Here is an 18,066-nt window from a genome sequence, read left to right as displayed (position 1 = left end):
TTAATGGATGTGGTGACCCTCATTGTGGTTGTCAACCACAACCACCACATACACATGACCCCTTCCCTCAACATAGTCCTCAACAACCTTACTCACAAGCCCCATATCACTATCCACCTCTATATGATCCTAACTCATATCTACCATACCAACAACCATATGAGCCATACTTAGATCCACCACCATTCCAACACCAATACCCCTAAAAACCACCAATTCCATATACATCACCTCTATACTCTTACCAAGATGAACCACCTTCCAATTATGAACCCCATCAATTATCCAACTTAAGAATTTTAAATAAAAGTGCTAGGTGAGAGACACCCCACCATGGTAAACTCTTTCCATTTCTCTTGTAGATATAATCAATGAATGAACTGAGTTGCCATTGTTAGGTAGTTTTCTTTCTCTTTACATTCTTGTATATATTGCTTAGTTGCATGTTAAAATAGGTTTAATTTTATATTTGGTTATAGTTAGTTGAATTTATTTGGGAGTCTAGTATGTTAAATAAGGTTTGATGGTATTTTGGCAGTTGTTTAGATGTTTGGAATACTTGGTTTAGTGCTAGAACTTGGAAAATTTTGAAAAACAGAGCACCCAGCCACGTGTACGTGTCACCCACACATACACGTGACCCCCAGTTTCCAACCTCTCACACGTACGCCTTGCCCACGCGTATGCGTAACTCCCAAAACTTCCAGGTGCAGTACAAAAACCAGAGAGTTGTGCGCGTAATGTGCTGAAATTGTGTGTTTACCACAATTTTGCCCCAAGCGTACACATCACCCACGCGTACGCATCACATTCCTCTCTCTTCACTCATGCGTGCGCGTCGACGATGCATACGCGTCACACCCTCTTCTTTTTTCTCATGCCTATGCGTGACCTACACGTAGGCGTCGCATCCCATTTCTGCTAGTCACGCATACGCGTGACATGATGCATACGCGTGATCCTCTGCCCTGTTTCACCTACCTTCTTTTCTTCTCCTATTTCCATTTCTTTCCTTCTTCTCTCTTCTCTTCTTTTCTTTCCATCCTTCCACCATCATCTACCACCACTATTTACCATTCACCATTATTTTTTTATTAGTTAATTAGTTAGTTATTTAGCTAGTTTAATTTTTTATTTAATTTTCTATTTTGATGGTAAGTGTTGGATTATTAATCTTGGTTACTGTTTGTTGCTGCTAATTACTGATACGATGCTATTTTAGCATCATTATCGCTATTACGCATTGTTGGATTTCATTGTTGAGGTTATATTTTGTTACTTGGTTTTGAGTTTTTCATGTTGAACATTTGTGAACACCAAGTATTTATGAATTGCCCTTCGAGCATTCTACATATTTTGAATTGCTTGTTTGGCCACCATGTGATTTGAATTCTTTTCTTTGACTAGGCAATTTCTTGATGGATGTTGTGCATTTACCTTAATGCATTGTGTTGCTTGATCATATGCATCCATATGTTGTGCTTATGGTTAATGACATGTTAACTATTAATTGTTTACTTATGTACTCTACACATATTTGTAGCTATTCATTTTGGCATAATGCTTCAATTGTGAAATTGGATTGTAAGCACACCTAGGGACATCCTTTTGAAATTCTCAAGCTATATGGACTATGCTTGCTATGTGATTGATTTTCAACTTATATCTCTCTTTTACTACATTGCATAGCAATCATGTTTCCCATTTTATATCCACTAGGTGATGTGAGCCAAAATTCAAAGTGTGTCATTGATTGATGTGTGATTTTCATTATTCCTTTGTTCATTAAGCCTCCTTGCACATCAATCAATGTCCATTCATCATCCATTTCACAATCGCTTAATTCTTGCTTGAATGCTTTCATGCTTCTTCACTACTTGTTTGGTTGTCTTGACCTACAAGTTTTCTTTTGAGTATCTCAAGCACACTAGAATGAGTGAAGTGCTTACTTCTTTTGTGTACTTGTGGCATAGCTTTTTATGCTAGTGTGTGTTCTAAACTACATACAATTTAAAACTCACACATCATTTTCCTTAATGTCACACATTGAGTCACTCACTTCATTTTAGTGATCATCACCTCATTCCAATGATATATGCTCCCCAATTGATTTGAGTAAAAAATTTATTTTTCATTGAGATTAGACATGGCTTCTCAGCTAGCCAGACTTCAACAAATCATCATGAAACTCTAGAATTCATCTTCAAGAATTTCGAAAAAAATAAATACCTAATCTAAGCAACAAGATGAACCGTCAGTTGTCCAAACTGAACAATCCCCGGCAACGGCGCCAAAAACTTGGTGCTTGTTGCCGGATCTTGGCACTGATGTTACCGGACCAAAAGCTTGCTCAAAACTTGAACAATCCCCGGCAACGGCGCCAAGTACTTGGTGCGCGAAATTGTGAACAATACTTTTCACAACTCTCATAATCCCCGGTCATGAACCCCAAAAACTTGGTAGCTCAATACCATGGCATTACACAACTTCGCACAACTAACCAGCAAGTGCACTGGGTCGTCCAAGTAATAAACCTTACGCGAGTAAGGGTCGATCCCACGGAGATTGTTAGTATGAAGCAAGCTATGGTCATCTTGTAAATCTTAGTCAGGCAAACTCAAATAGATATGGTGATGAACGAAATAAACATAAAGATAAAGATAGAGATACTTATGTAATTCATTGGTAGGAACTTCAGATAAGCGCATGAAGATGCTTTCCCTTCCGTCTCTCTGCTTTCCTACTGTCTTCATCCAATCCTTCTTACTCCTTTCAATGGCAAGCTCATGTAGGGTTTCACCGTTGTTAGTGGCTACCTCCCATCCTCTCAGTGAAAACGTTCCTATGCTCTGTCACAGCATGGCTAATCATCTGTCGGTTCTCGGTCAGGCCAGAATAGAATCCAGCGATTCTTTTGCGTCTGTCACTAACGCCCCGCCTGCTAGGAGTTTGAAGCACGTCACAGTCATTCAATCATTGAATCCTACTCAGAATACCACAGACAAGGTTAGACCTTCCGGATTCTCTTGAATGCCGCCATCAGTTCTAGCCTATACCACGAAGACTCTGATCTCACGAAATGGTTGGCTCGTTTGTCAGGCGAGCACTCGGTTGTCAGGCGATCAACCATGCATCATGCAATCAGGAATCCAAGAGATATTCACTCAATCGAAGGTAGAACGGAGGTGGTTGTCAGTCACACGTTCATAGGTGAGAATGATGATGAGTGTCACGGATCATCACATTCATCAAGTTGAAGAACAAGTGATATCTTAGACAAAGAACAAGCGGAATTGAATAGAAGAACAATAGTAATTGCATTAATACTCGAGGTACAGCAGAGCTCCACACCTTAATCTATGGTGTGTAGAAACTCCACCGTTGAAAATACATAAGAACAAAAGTGATCATTGGTTTCGGCCCCAGAGAGGGAACCAGAAGAACCAAGATCTGATCTAAGAACTAGATGTCCGAAGATGAAAATACAATAGTAAAAGGTCCTACTTGTAGAAAACTAGTAGCCTAAGGTTTACAGAAATGAGTAAATGACATAAAAATCCACTTCCGGGCCCACTTGGTGTGTGCTTGGGCTGAGCAATGAAGCATTTTCGTGTAGAGACTCTTCTTGGAGTTAAACGCCAGCTTTTATGCCAGTTTGGGCGTTTAACTCCCATTTTGGTGCCAGTTCCGGCGTTTAACGCTGGAATTCCTGAGGGTGACTTTGAACGCCGGTTTGGGCCATCAAATCTTGGGCAACGTATGGACTATCATATATTGCTGGAAAGCCCAGGATGTCTACTTTCCAACGCCGTTGAGAGCTCGCCAATTGAGCTTCTGTAGCTCCAGAAAATCCACTTCGAGTGCAGGGAGGTCAGAATCCAACAGCATCTGCAGTCCTTTTCAGTCTCTGAATCAGATTTTTGCTCAGGTCCCTCAATTTCAGCCAGAAAATACCTGAAATCACAGAAAAACACACAAACTCATAGTAAAGTCCAGAAAAGTGAATTTTAACTAAAAACTAATAAAAATATACTAAAAACTAACTAGATCATACCAAAAACATACTAAAAACAATGCCAAAAAGTGTACAAATTATCCGCTCATCACAACACCAAACTTAAATTGTTGCTTGTCCTCAAGCAACTGAAAATCAAATAAGATAAAAAGAAGAGAATATGCAATGAATTCCAAAAACATCTATGAAGATCAGTATTAATTAGATGAGCGGGGCTTTTAGCTTTTTGCCTCTGAATAGTTTTGGCATCTCACTCTATCCTTTGAAATTCAGAATGGTTGGCTTCTTTAGGAACTCAGAGTCCAGATAGTGTTAATGATTCTCCTAGTAAAGTATGATGATTCTTGAACATAGCTACTTATTGAGTCTTGGCTGTGCCCCAAAGCACTCTGTCTTCCAGTATTACCACCGGATACATACATGCCACAGACACATAATTGGGTGAACCCTTTCAGATTGTGACTCAGCTTTGATAAAGTCCCCAATTAGAGGTGTCCAGGGTTCTTAAGCACATTCTTATTTGCCTTGGATCACAACTCTTATTTCCCTCTCTTTTTTTTTGTTTTTCGTTTTTTTTTTCGATTTTTTTTTTAGAAATGCTTTTTCTTGCTTCAAGAATCATTTTTATGATTTTTCAGATCCTCAGTAACATGTCTCCTTTTTCATCATTCTTTCAAGAGCCAACATTCATGAACCACAAATTCAAAAGACATATGCACTGTTTAAGCATACATTCAGAGAACAAAAATATTGCCACCACATCAAAATAATTAAACTATTATAAAATTCAAAATTCATGCAATTCTTCTCTTTTTCAATTAAGCACATTTTTATTCAAGAAAGGTGATGGATTCATAGGACATTCATAACTTTAAGGCATAGACACTAAGACACTAATGATCACAAGACATAAGCATAAAAATTCGAAAAAAACAGAAGAATAAAGAACAAGGAAATCAAAGAACGGGTCCACCTTAGTGATGGTGGCTCTTTCTTCCTCTTGAAGATCCTATGGAGTGCTTGAGCTCCTCAATATCTCTTCCTTGTCTTTGTTGCTCCTCCCTCATGATTCTTTGGTCTTCTCTAATTTCATGGAGGATGATGGAGTGTTCTTGGTGCTCCACTCTTAGTTGTCCCATGTTGGAACTCAATTCCCCTAGGGAGGTGTTTAGTTGCTCCCAATTGTTTTGTGGAGGAAAGTGCATCCCTTGAGGAATCTCAGGGATCTCATGATGAGTGGGGTCTCTTGTGTGCTCCATCCTCTTCTTAGTGATGGGCTTGTCCTCATCAATGGGGATGTCTCCCTCTATGTCAACTCCAACTGAATAACAGAGGTGACAAATGAGATGAGAAAAGGCTAACCTTGCCAAGGTAGAGGACTTGTCCGCCACCTTATAGAGCTCTTGAGCTATAACCTCATGAACTTCTATTTCTTCTCCAATCATGATGCTATGGATCATGATAGCCCGGTCTATGGTAACTTCGGACCGATTGCTAGTGGGGATGATTGAGCGTTGTATAAACTCTAACCATCCTCTAGCCACGGGCTTGAGGTCATGCCTTCTCAATTGAACCGGCTTTCCTCTTGAATCTCTCTTCCATTGGGCGCCCTCTTCACATATGACTGTGAGGACTTGGTCCAACCTTTGATCAAAGTTGACCCTTCTAGTGTAAGGATGTTCATCTCCTTGCATCATAGGCAAGTTGAATGCCAACCTCACACTTTCCGGACTAAAATCCAAGTATTTCCCCCGAACCATAGTAAGATAATTCTTTGGATCCGGGTTCACACTTTGGTCATGGTTCTTGGTGATCCATGCATTGGCATAGAACTCTTGAACCATCAAGATTCTGACTTGTTGAATGGGGTTGGTAAGGACTTTCCAACCTCTTCTTCGGATCTCATGTCGGATCTCCGGATATTCACCCTTTTTGAGTGAAAAAGGGACCTCGGGAATCACCTTCTTCAAGGCCATAACTTCATAGAAGTGGTCTTGATGCACCCTTGAGATGAATCTTTCCATCTCCCATGACTCGGAGGTGGAAGCTTTTGCCTTCCCTTTCCTCTTTCTAGAGGTTTCTCCGGCCTTGGATGCCATAAATGGTTATGGAAAAACAAAAAGCAATGCTTTTACCACACCAAACTTAAAATGTTTGCTCGTCCTCGAGCAAAAGAAGAAAGAAGAGAGTAGAAGAAGAAGAAATGAAGGAGATGGAGAGGGCTATGTGTTCGGCCAAAAGGGAGAGGAAGTAGTGTTTAGGTTGTGTGAAAATGAAGGGGTGAAGGAGGGTTTATATAGGAGAGGGGGAGAGGGATGTTCGGCCACGTGAGGGTGGGTTTGGGTGGGAAAGTGGTTTGAATTTGAATGGTGAGGTAGGTGGGGTTTTATGAAGGATGGATGTGGGTGGTGAAGAGAAAGATGGGAAGTGATAGGTGAGGGGTTTTTGGGGAAGAGGTGTTGAGGTGATTGGTGAATGGATGAAGATGAGAGAGAGAGTGGTGGGGTAGGTGGGGATCCTGTAGGGTCCACAGATCCTGAGGTGTCAAGGAAAAGTCATCCCTGCACCAAATGGCAAGCAAAATCTCGTTTTGAGCCATTTCTGGCGTTAAACGCCGGGCTGGTGCCCATTTCTGGAGTTTAACGCCAACTTCTTGCCCTTCTCTGGCGTTTAACGCCAATCTGGTGCCCCTTTCTGGCGTTAAACGCCCAGAATGGTGCCAGACTGGGCGTTAAACGCCCAACAGCTAACCTCACTGGCGTTTAAACGCCAGTAGGTGCGTCCTCCAGGGTGTGCTGTTTTTCTTCCTATTTTTCATTCTGTTTTTGCTTTTTTCCTTGATTTTGTGACTTTTTATGATCATCAACCTACAAAAGACATAAAATAACAAAAGAGAGTAGTTAATTATAAAACATTGGGTTGCCTCCCAACAAGCGCTTCTTTAATGTCATTAGCTTGACAGAGGACTCTCATGGAGCCTCACAGATACTCAGAGCAATGTTGGAACCTCCCAACACCAAACTTAGAGTTTGAATGTGGGGGTTCAACACCAAACTTAGAGTTTGGTTGTGGCCTCCTAACACCAAACTTAGAGTTTGACTGTGGGGGCTCTGTTTGGCTCTGTTTTGAGAGAAGCTCTTCATGCTTCCTCTCCATAGTGACAGAGGGATATCCTTGGGTCTTAAACACCAAGGATTCTTCATTCACTTTAATGATCAACTCTCCTCTATCAACATCAATCACAGCCTTTGCTGTGGCTAGGAAGGGTCTGCCAAGGATGATGGATTCATCCATGCACTTCCCAGTCTCTAGGACTATGAAATCAGTAGGGATGTAATGGTCCTCAACTTTCACCAGAACATCCTCTACAAGTCCATAAGCTTGTTTTCTTGAATTGTCTGCCATCTCTAGTGAGATTTTTGCAGCTTGCACCTCAAAGATCCCTAGCTTCTCCATTACAGAGAGAGGCATGAGGTTTACACTTGACCCTAAGTCACACAAGGCCTTCTTGAAGGTCATGATGCCTATGGTACAAGGTATTGAAAACTTCCCAGGATCCTGCCTCTTTTGAGGCAGTTTCTGCCTAGACAAGTCATCTAGTTCTTTGGTGAGCAAAGGAGGTTCATCCTCCCAAGTCTCATTTCCAAATAACTTGTCATTTAGCTTCATGATTGCTCCAAGGTATTTAGCAACTTGCTCTTCAGTGACATACTCATCCTCTTCAGAGGAAGAATACTCATCAGAGCTCATGAATGGCAGAAGTAAGTCCAATGGAATCTCTATGGTCTCATTTTGAGCCTCAGATTCCCATGGTTCCTCATTGGGGAACTCATTGGAGGCCAGTGGACGTCCAGTGAGGCCTTCCTCAGTGGCGTTCACTGCCTCTTCTTCCTCCCAAAATTCGGCCATGTTGATGGCCTTGCACTCTCCTTTTGGATTTTCTTCTATATTGCTTGGGAGAGTACTAGGAGGGAGTTCAGTAATTTTCTTGCTCAGCTGACCCACTTGTCCTTCCAAATTTCTGATGGAGGACCTTGTTTCAGTCATGAAACTTTGAGTGGTTTTGATTAGATCAGAGACCATTGTTGCTAAGTCATAGGTATTCTGCTTAGAACTCTCTGTCTGTTGCTGAGAAGATGATGGAAAAGGCTTGCTATTGCTAAACCTGTTTCTTCCACCATTATTGTTATTGAAACCTTGTTGAGGTCTCTGTTGATCCTTCCATGAAAGATTTGGATGATTCCTCCATGAAGGATTGTAGGTGTTTCCATAGGGTTCTCCCATGTAATTCACCTCTTCTATTGAAGGATTCTCAGGATCATATGCTTCTTCCTCAGATGAAGCTTCCTTAGTACTGCTTGGTGCATTTTGCATTCTAGACAGACTTTGAGAAATCATATTGACTTGTTGAGTCAATATTTTGTTCTGAGCCAATATGGCATTCAGAGTGTCAATCTCAAGAACTCCTTTCTTCTGACTAGTCCCATTGTTCCCAGGATTTCTTTCAGAAGTGTACATGAATTGGTTGTTTGCAACCATTTCAATCAGTTCTTGAGCTTCTGCAGGCGTCTTCTTCAAATGAAGAGATCCTCCAGCAGAGCTATCCAAGGACATCTTGGACAGTTCAGAAAGACCATCATAGAAAATACCTATGATGCTCTATTCAGAAAGCATGTCAGAAGGACACTTTCTGATTAATTGTTTGTATCTTTCCCAAGCTTCATAGAGGGATTCTCCTTCCTTCTGTCTGAAGGTTTGGACTTCCACTCTAAGCTTACTCAATTTTTGAGGTGGAAAGAACTTTGCCAAGAAGGCATTGACTAGCTTTTCCCAAGAGTCCAGGCTTTCTTTAGGTTGAGAGTCCAACCATGTTCTAGCTCTGTCTCTTACAGCAAAAGGGAATAGCATAAGTCTGTAGACCTCAGGGTCAACCCCATTAGTCTTGACAGTGTCACAGATTTGCAAGAACTCAGCTAAAAACTGATGAGGATCTTCCAATGGAAGTCCATGGAACTTGCAATTCTGTTGCATTAGAGAAACTAATTGAGGCTTAAGCTCAAAGTTGTTTGCTCCAATGGCAGGGATAGAGATGCTTCTCCCATAGAAGTCGGGAGTAGGTGCAGTAAAGTCACCCAGCACCTTCCTTGCATTGTTGGCATTGTTGTTTTCGGCTGCCATGTGTTCTTCTTCTTTGAAGAATTTGGTCAAGTCCTCTAAAGAGAGTTGTGCTTTGGCTTCTCTTAGCTTTCTCTTCAAGGTCCTTTCAGGTTCAGGATCAGCCTCAACAAGAATGCCTTTGTCCTTGCTCCTGCTCATAAGAAAGAGAAGAGAACAAGAAAATGTGGAATCCTCTATGTCACAGTATAGAGATTCCTTGAAGTGTCAGAGGAAAAGAAAGGTAGAAGACAGAAGTGGAAAATTCGAACTTATCAAAGAAGATGGAGTTCGAATTTTGCATCAAGGAATAGTGTCAGTCCATAAATAGAAGGATATGAGAAGAAGGGAAGTGATTTTCGAAAATTAAGTGAAAAAAAAATTTTGAAAACATTTTTGAAAAACATTACTTAATTTTCGAAAATGAAAGTGGGAAAGAAATAAAGTGATTTTTGAAAAAGATTTGAAATTAGAAATCAAAGAGATTTGATTGAAAACTATTTTGAAAAAGATGTGGTTAAGAAGATATGATTGGTTTAAAAAAAATGTGATTGAGAAGATATGATTTGAAAAACATTTTTAAACAAAATTTGATTTGAAAATTAAAAACTTGACTAACAAGAAAAGATATGATTCAAACATTAAACCTTTCTCAACAGAAAAGGCAACATACTTGAAATGTTGAACCAAATCATTAATTGGTAGCAAGTATCTTTGAAAATAAAAAGAAATTGATTTTGAAAAAGATTTGATTGGAAAATTGATTTGAAAAAGATTTGATTTTGAAAAGATTTTGAAAACTTAAAAAAATTGATTTGAAAACAAAAATCTTCCCCCTTTAGCCATCCTGGCGTTAAACGCCCAGAATGGTGCACATTCTGGCGTTTAACGCCCAAAACTATACCCTTTTGGGCATTAAATGCCCAACCAGGTACCCTGGCTGGCGTTTAAACGCCAGTCTGTCCTTCTTCACTGGGCGTTTTGAACGCCCAGATTTTTCTGTGCAATTCCTCTGTTGTATGTTCTGAATCTTCAATTCTCTGTATTATGGACTTGAGAAGACACAAATTAGAAATATTTTTGGATTTTTAATAATAGGGACAAATCAAAATGCAACAGGAATCAAATAACAATGCATGCAAGACACCAAACTTAGCAGTTTGTATACTGCTGACACTAACAAAATGAGAATGCATATGAGACACTCAAAACACTCAAGTCAATAGAATTCAAAGATCAGAGCACGAAAATCATCAAGAATTACTTGAAGATTCTTAAGACACATGAATAAATGCATGCAATTGACACCAAACTTAAGATGAGACACTAGACTCAAGAAATTTTTTGAATTTTATGAGTTTTTTGATTTTATTTTGTGTTTTTCGAAAATTAAGTGGAAAAAGGTATCAAAATTCTTAATGAGAATTCCAGGAATCAGTGCAATGTTAGTCTAAGACTCCGGTCCAGGAATTAGACATGGCTTCACAGCCAGCCAAGCTTTCAAAGAAAGCTACGGTCCAAAACACTAGACATGGCCAATGGCCAGCCAAGCCTTAGCAGATCACTCCTCCAAAAGCAAGATTGATAAAAATCAACAAGCTCTTGTGATGATAAGTTGAAACCTCGGTCCAATGAGATTAGACATGGCTTCTCAGCCAGCCAGACTTCAACAAATCATCATGAAACTCTAGAATTCATCTTCAAGAATTTCGAAAAAAATAAATACCTAATCTAAGCAACAAGATGAACCGTCAGTTGTCCAAACTGAACAATCCCCGGCAACGGCGCCAAAAACTTGGTGCTTGTTGCCGGATCTTGGCACTGATGTTACCGGACCAAAAGCTTGCTCAAAACTTGAACAATCCCCGGCAACGGCGCCAAGTACTTGGTGCGCGAAATTGTGAACAATACTTTTCACAACTCTCATAATCCCCGGTCATGAACCCCAAAAACTTGGTAGCTCAATACCATGGCATTACACAACTTCGCACAACTAACCAGCAAGTGCACTGGGTCGTCCAAGTAATAAACCTTACGCGAGTAAGGGTCGATCCCACGGAGATTGTTAGTATGAAGCAAGCTATGGTCATCTTGTAAATCTTAGTCAGGCAAACTCAAATAGATATGGTGATGAACGAAATAAACATAAAGATAAAGATAGAGATACTTATGTAATTCATTGGTAGGAACTTCAGATAAGCGCATGAAGATGCTTTCCCTTCCGTCTCTCTGCTTTCCTACTGTCTTCATCCAATCCTTCTTACTCCTTTCCATGGCAAGCTCATGTAGGGTTTCACCGTTGTCAGTGGCTACCTCCCATCCTCTCAGTGAAAACGTTCCTATGCTCTGTCACAGCATGGCTAATCATCTGTCGGTTCTCGGTCAGGCCGGAATAGAATCCAGCGATTCTTTTGCGTCTGTCACTAACGCCCCGCCTGCTAGGAGTTTGAAGCACGTCACAGTCATTCAATCATTGAATCCTACTCAGAATACCACAGACAAGGTTAGACCTTCCGGATTCTCTTGAATGCCGCCATCAGTTCTAGCCTATACCACGAAGACTCTGATCTCACGAAATGGTTGGCTCGTTTGTCAGGCGAGCACTCGGTTGTCAGGCGATCAACCATGCATCATGCAATCAGGAATCCAAGAGATATTCACTCAATCGAAGGTAGAACGGAGGTGGTTGTCAGTCACACGTTCATAGGTGAGAATGATGATGAGTGTCACGGATCATCACATTCATCAAGTTGAAGAACAAGTGATATCTTAGACAAAGAACAAGCGGAATTGAATAGAAGAACAATAGTAATTGCATTAATACTCGAGGTACAGCAGAGCTCCACACCTTAATCTATGGTGTGTAGAAACTCCACCGTTGAAAATACATAAGAACAAAAGTGATCATTGGTTTCGGCCCCAGAGAGGGAACCAGAAGAACCAAGATCTGATCTAAGAACTAGATGTCTGAAGATGAAAATACAATAGTAAAAGGTCCTACTTATAGAAAACTAGTAGCCTAAGCTTTACAGAAATGAGTAAATGACATAAAAATCCACTTCCGGGCCCACTTGGTGTGTGCTTGGGCTGAGCAATGAAGCATTTTCGTGTAGAGACTCTTCTTGGAGTTAAACGCCAGCTTTTATGCCAGTTTGGGCGTTTAACTCCCATTTTGGTGCCAGTTCCGGCGTTTAACGCTGGAATTCCTGAGGGTGACTTTGAACGCCAGTTTGGGCCATCAAATCTTGGGCAAAGTATGGACTATCATATATTGCTGGAAAGCTCAGGATGTCTACTTTCCAACGCCGTTGAGAGCGCGCCAATGGAGCTTCTGTAGCTCCAGAAAATTCACTTCGAGTGCATGGAGGTCAGAATCCAACAGCATCTGCAGTCCTTTTCAATCTCTGAATCAGATTTTTGCTCAGGTCCCTCAATTTCAGCCAGAAAATACCTGAAATCACAGAAAAACACACCAAATCATAGTAAAGTCCAGAAAAGTGAATTTTAACTAAAAACTAATAAAAATATACTAAAAACTAACTAGATCAAGCTAAAAACATACTAAAAACACTGCCAAAAAGCGTACAAATTATCCGCTCATCAGCCTTCCAAGTGTTTGACAAAATGCTTGGCTTAGGTTTAGAGTAGATTTTGAGCATTCTTGACTTGAAAAGAGAAATTGGGCAATCTTGAGTCATTAATACCCAATTTAGATTGGCAATCTAGAGTGATTAGTTAGTTTTGTATCCATTAACATTACTTATGGATTGGGATTAACTAGTCCTATTTGACTTTCTCTCAATATGAAGATAACATTATACCTTCTTCTGATGTTGGAGATGACGAAATAGGATTAGCTCTTGTTAACTATTGTATGATAATTAATGACTAGGATAAAAACCTAGATTCTCAATCCTTGCCATGAATGCCTCTTTTATTAGTTGTTATATTTAGTTGTTTGATTTTACATTTCTTGCCATTTAATTTCTTGCCCTTTTTATTAACCCAATCCATGAAATTCATAACCAATAATTGAGCACTCGATTGTAATTCCTAGTGAGAACGACCTGAGACTAATACTCTCGGTTATTTTTATTGGGTTGGACTTGTGACAACCAAAAATTAAACTTTGATTGAGTGTTATTAGTCGGTTTGGAACTATACTTGCAACGAAGTTATTTCTCTTTTACCGAGAAGAAATTGTAAGCCAACGGTAATGATCTTTCAAACATTTATTATATATTCATCTACTTTGAGAAGGCAGTCAGATAGATAGTGGTGCGACCACTGAGAATGCTTTCCTGGGATACCTAACTATAATGATGTGCTGTAAGACAAAGGTTGCTTACAGAGATATCGAGAAACACACAATTAAAGTGTACTCCTATAAGACAAAGGTTGCTTACAGTGAGTGTGTTGTACTCCTGTAAGATGAAGGTTGCTTGCAGTGAGTGTGTTGTACTCCTATAAGATAAAGGTTGCTTTCAGTGAGTGTGTTGGGCATATATAGGCTAACAAGCGTCGCCCTACAAGACAAAGGTTGCTTGCAGTGGGTATTGTCAACAGGAAAGCCTTATCCAGACAGAGGTTGCTGGATAACGCAGGAGCGGGTATGTAACTGACAAATGAGCTCATTACCTACACTATGGATAGACATGCATCATCTTGTGTGTGCATTATTCTTGTTGCATATTCTCTGTGTTATGCTTTATTCTTATATTTCTCTATTTGTTTTCTACCTTTCTATTTTCTCTGCTTTTCTATTTATCTGCTTTCTTTGCTTTTCTCTATCATTTGTAAATTAAAATACTGTCTGACAAGTACGACGAAGCCAATTAATATGACTAATTAGCCCAACTCTACTAAAAATTTTCCAGTTCTTATCCCTTCTCTCTCCTTTCCCCCTTCAGATGGAAGCAGGAGTACCCTTCCATAATCTACTAATGATCGTCCGCTCTAGGTAGTCTTCTGAGTCTAGGGTAAATCTCGCTCTCTGTTTATATGTAAATACTATGAGACCAGCCAACGTCTACACCCCGTTTGTATGTGAACTTTAACCTAAATCTTTTGTATGAGACCCATGTTATGTGGCTACTCGATGGAGTACCAGGGAGACGTCATATGGCAATGTATGATCGTGCAGAGGAATAGTAGATGATGTTCCACCTTTCAATGATGTTTCACCTGACTTGAGTTTTGAATATCTAGACATTTTTTCCTTACTTTATAGTTTAGAGGGATTAGGTGAGTAAAGGGTCTAGGCTAGCCTAGGTGCCAGCTTAGGGACTTCTTGAATAGGTTAGGACCTAGTATGTTATATGTATATAATTATTACCTAGATACTTGTAAGGGTGTTCTAACTAATATTTATATTTTAATAAAAGTTGGATAACTGAATGTTGTTAACTACTTGAGATGTATATAAGTATGGCTGTTTACAACTGTGGTGTCTGTTATTGTATGTGAAATGAATATGAATGCTTCTGTGTATTTATACAAATGTTTTCAAAAAAAAAGGTACCTCACAAAATAACTACGTTTTAACAACGAATCGGGCTCAGTATACTAAATAATAGATAATAATTAGGAAGACAAGTTGGTAGCACTCAGTTTTCGGTATGATCTAGACATACTGAAAATTCTGCCGTTACATGTCTCGTCAAGCATCATCCTCTTCAATAATAGATTGTGCCTTTCTAATGCATTATTAGGATATGATTGATGACCGAAATTCACTCACTAATAAATGAATTCGTTCTTTGGCAAGCGCACCAAAATATCGTCAGGCAATAACCCATTAGGAATGGGGTCGAATCCACAGAGATTGGTAGATTTGAGCAACTTTAATTAATGGTTCAATTAGTCAAGCTAATCAAGAGTGATTGTGAGTGTAGAATTCTAAACAGCAGAATGATAAATGACTTAAAAATAAAAAAAAAGTTGAAAAGTGCAGTAACATAGAGAGCAAGAAAATAAATGGCATAAACATAAATGACTGAATGTAAATGGAAAGTGGATGGTAACAGAAAGTAAAGAAAGCAGTAAAGAATGGGTAAGATAAGAATAGGGAAAATTTATTGGAGTTGGGAGATATTGTTCTCTCTGGATTAAAACCAGATCATCTCATCTTCAATCATGCAACTCATTGACTACTTGGAAATCATGATTGATTGAACCCCAATTCCTTGGTGATTCAATCTCCTAAATCTCGAAAATCAGCCAATTCCTTGGTCTAATTGCTCATGAAGAGAGATAGGCTTGGTCCCTGATTTTACCACACATCATCATAGATCCATTTAATTGGGCAGATTTCATGACACTGTACCCAATCCCAAAAACCCAGATCTACTCAACGTGAGAGGAAATTTCAAGCATGGTTTTATGATCCCTCTTCCAAGGTTCACATAAAATCCAATTTGTATTCAGCCTCTTTTCCAAGATAACTAAACACTAGGAATGAAAAACGAAATTCCTTCTAACAAATCAAAGAGAAGATGAAGAGAAGAAGAAACTCACTACCAATTAATCCATCAAGTACAATAGAGCTCCCTCCCCCAATGAGAGGGAAGTTAGCTGCTCATAGCTCAGTACAGAATGGAAGTTCAAAATTGGAAAATAAAGCTAAGTACAAAATAAAAACTCCAAGTCTCCAGAAGCTAAAAGTGTGTAAAATTTCAAAAGTGCCTTCTTAATTCAAGTCACCACCTATTTATACAAGTGTTCTGTGAGTCTTCAAGTGTACTTGCATGATCTAAAAGTGGGCCATTCTCATTTGAAATCAGTACAACCCATTTTGGTTGAACAGTATGTTTCCAGGAGAACGTAGCGTTACTTTAGAGAATGGAGCATTCGGGCACCCACGCATACGCGTGCTATACGCTTGCGCGTCCTTTGCATTTTGGTCCATCGACGCGTACGCGTCTCCCACGCATACGCGTCTTTTGGCAGCGTTCATTAACTGAACGCTACATTCGCGCCATGAACGCTCCTCACGTGTGCGCGTGCGCGTGGATCGTAAAATGTCATTTCTGCGCTCCAGCATAATGTACGCGTTTGCGCCAATCACCACTATCGTCACATCGACGCATGCGCGTCATGCACGCGTGCGCATCCGTGACCAAATTCAAATTCCAATTCTTAAAGTATTGCAGCATTCATTCAAAGTGAACATAGCGTCCATTGCTGGTAAACGCTGATCCTCCTTCCACGCGTGCGCACCATGCATGCGTACGCGTGGATCTCCAAAAGTGTCATCCTGTGCGTAAGCGCCTTGTACGCGTGCGCGTCACTTGTGAACGTAGCGTTCTCCTGCACTTCTTCCTTCTTTTTGTTCTTTTTCACCTAAAATTTCATCCAGAACTCATTTCAAAGCAATGTTCATAAATTAATCATATAACTCATATAATTGCATCTTTAAATGAGATTTCACCAATTCTATGGTCCTTTTAAATAAGAGAAAGAGGTAAATGACGTAAGTAATCACAACACCAAACTTAAATTTTGCTTGTCCCCAAGCAAATCAATATGAATTGTTCTTAATTATTGAAACTTGACCCTTAAGAAACTGTATTCATAATTAAAGATAGAGGCTAAGCATGAATATGAACTTTATTGTTGCTTCCATCTCATAATGAACTTTCAACCTTTGAGGATCATTTCAAGTGTCTGCTCTTAGAGCCCTTTCTATTGATTGTCACCTTGAAGTAGTAAGATTTTGTTATTTTTCTTTTGAATGTTTTCTTTCCTTCATTCTTCTTTTATTTTCAGACCACAACTCTAAGTGTTTTGTCTCAAGATGACCTTTTAGGTTAAGCTTTCAATTAGCACTCCCAAACCAATTGGTTTTAGGGTACTAGGTGTTGAAACACCCCTAAGAATCTACTTGCTCGGGTCTCTCTTCTTGACACATCTTCACCACAAGCATCTACTAAGATCTTGGCTCTTTGAGCTATTTGTTTCTTTCTTTTATCCTAGTAGTTAATGCTCAGAGCCTTAGGTCTTTGCTAACTACTTCTAGGTTCTATTGATTTTCAAGGGTCATCCTTAGCATCTACTTGTACTGTCCCCTAAATCTACTTGTTCCATTATGTATTACTCACTTCCAAACTCCAGTTAATGGTTTTATACTTATTATTTTGAATCCAGCTCACTTAGGTCTAGTTTCCTCATCCTTACTTTGCAACAACTCATCATTGAATCTTTATGGGAATAAACTAATTCAATCAAGGCAATGAAAACTTAGTAGAGACATTTTCTTTCTCAGAATAAAACGTGGAAATCAAATAACTCATAGAATAATTCTAAAATTGTCAGCAGGCACATCAAAACAAAAGGAGCACTAAGCAGTAAATTAAGAGAGTAGGTTTTTAACATAAAACTCAACAACCTTTGCTCATTATAGTGCAGCTTTAATGCATATGTTCCTGCTCTTTTATCCTTTTCCTAGATGACACATCTTGGAGGCTCCTTCTTGTGCTGAGGTGTACTTTAGCTTCCAAAAGCTTATCCTCCTAAATTGCATTCATTTTGTGTGTCTCTGGGACACCAAACTTAAGTTCTTTGCTTCTGGCACATGATGGTGCCCACACCAAACTTAAATTTTTGGCTTATTCTTAAAATTTAATCCAATTATTGTAAGTCCAAAATTTAAGTGGTTGGTGGCCACACCAAACTTAGTTCTTCAGCCAGCTTCTCAACTCGATTAACATCATCACATAATGTAACATGCAAAATTATACTTCAAGCAACTAGAAAACTTTCGGAGTTCAAATTAAAGGAACTACCAACAAACAATTAACAACTGAAATTGAAAAACTATCAACCAAAGTGACTTAAACTTAAACTATCTAGAAAGCTTGAAATTGATAAGATATGAATGTTGGGGTGCCTCCCAAATA

General features: G+C 39.5%; 1 non-coding gene across 1 annotated transcript; it reads left to right on the top strand.

The window, feature by feature from the left end:
- Window positions 1–8,683: 8,683 nt before the first annotated feature.
- On the top strand, window positions 8,684–8,791 carry LOC112704272 (small nucleolar RNA R71). Its single transcript, XR_003154906.1, has one exon. It is a non-coding gene; the product is annotated as a small nucleolar RNA R71 (small nucleolar RNA).
- The last annotated feature ends 9,275 nt before the right edge of the window (window positions 8,792–18,066 follow it).

The sequence above is a fragment of the Arachis hypogaea genome, chromosome 7 (assembly GCF_003086295.3).
Source record: "Arachis hypogaea cultivar Tifrunner chromosome 7, arahy.Tifrunner.gnm2.J5K5, whole genome shotgun sequence".
Classification (NCBI taxonomy): domain Eukaryota; kingdom Viridiplantae; phylum Streptophyta; class Magnoliopsida; order Fabales; family Fabaceae; genus Arachis; species Arachis hypogaea.
The sequence above is the reverse complement of the archived record's forward strand: the minus strand, read 5'-3'. Positions and strand labels throughout refer to the sequence as shown.